Source organism: Harpia harpyja, chromosome 8 (genome assembly GCF_026419915.1).
Source record: "Harpia harpyja isolate bHarHar1 chromosome 8, bHarHar1 primary haplotype, whole genome shotgun sequence".
NCBI lineage: Eukaryota > Metazoa > Chordata > Aves > Accipitriformes > Accipitridae > Harpia > Harpia harpyja.
The window spans coordinates 36,411,610-36,412,773 of NC_068947.1; positions in this window are offsets into that span (position 1 = coordinate 36,411,610).

The window sequence follows — 1,164 nt, forward strand, 5'->3', positions numbered from 1 at the left end:
ATGAGCATTTTATTTTTTAAACACCTCAGTGTAGTTCACTTTTCCATTGAAGAAATATGTGTGTTTTGAAATTGTCATCAACCAGCTTTGATTTTCCTTTTCTAGGTGCAAGTGAAGGATCTGAATAAGCAAAGGTATGGATGTCTCTCCCCTTCCTGTTTTAAGCTCTGCATACATTGGTGACAGTAGTGTTACTGTCCTCTGGCCCCTCAAAAAACAAAATAGCAGGCCTTTCTGAGTCACATTTTGCCATTGTGGTTACACAATTGTGTTTTATCTTTTTCTTCCCCCCCCCCCGTTCTTTTCTTGCTGTTACATCCTCACACAATATCCCACGCTCTTATCTGTACAGCAGTTCTGATGACATTTAGCTGTGTCATTGCTCAGTCTTTCTCTATTCCTATCCAGTGGTATTTGATGTGATGTCTAAAGAATACTAATTTTCTTGTGTCTGACCATTGATGCAGGGATGTTCTTCCATGGGAGGGTAGGCAGAGCCGAGGTGTACCACTTGTGTGGATTTTCTTTCCATGTAAGGAGAGGAGGGCTGCTAGATGTCCGTAGCTGCACATTAGCAAGGGGAAGCAGAGAATTCCATCTACACTCAAGATCAGCAGCCATTTTTTGCTCCGTTTCCCACTGAATTTAGTTCCCTCGCTTCCTCATTTCTTGTATTCAAAGTCACTGTCCAAATGGGGAGTGAAGAGTTGGTTCAGAGCTTATTTTTTAAATACTAATGTATGGGATTCTTCACACCCCCACTCCACCCACCACCCCCAGCAAAAGCACAGCACTAAAGTTATCAGTCCTCACAAGTAGCAGGGATACAGTAAGAACACCTTACACTGGATTTTGCTTTTGCAGAGAACCTCCCTTTTTTTGGGAGGGAGAAGGAAGACCTGTTGCAAACTGAGTGTCCAGCACCATAGCTACCCTGCTCGGTTAGTCCCTGACAAATTGACAGATATGAGATATGTGGAAGTTACAAGTTGGGTACCTGAGTGCCATTTTGTCATTGCTGTGTCATGATGCCAGCTGTACCTGTTACAGCTTTGTCAACCAGCTGCATCACCTACCTTAATGCTACAGAGCATATGCTTTTAGCAGCTGTGAAATGGTGGCTGGGGCTCATGTGACTAATTGAAAGACTCTACCACTTCCCAG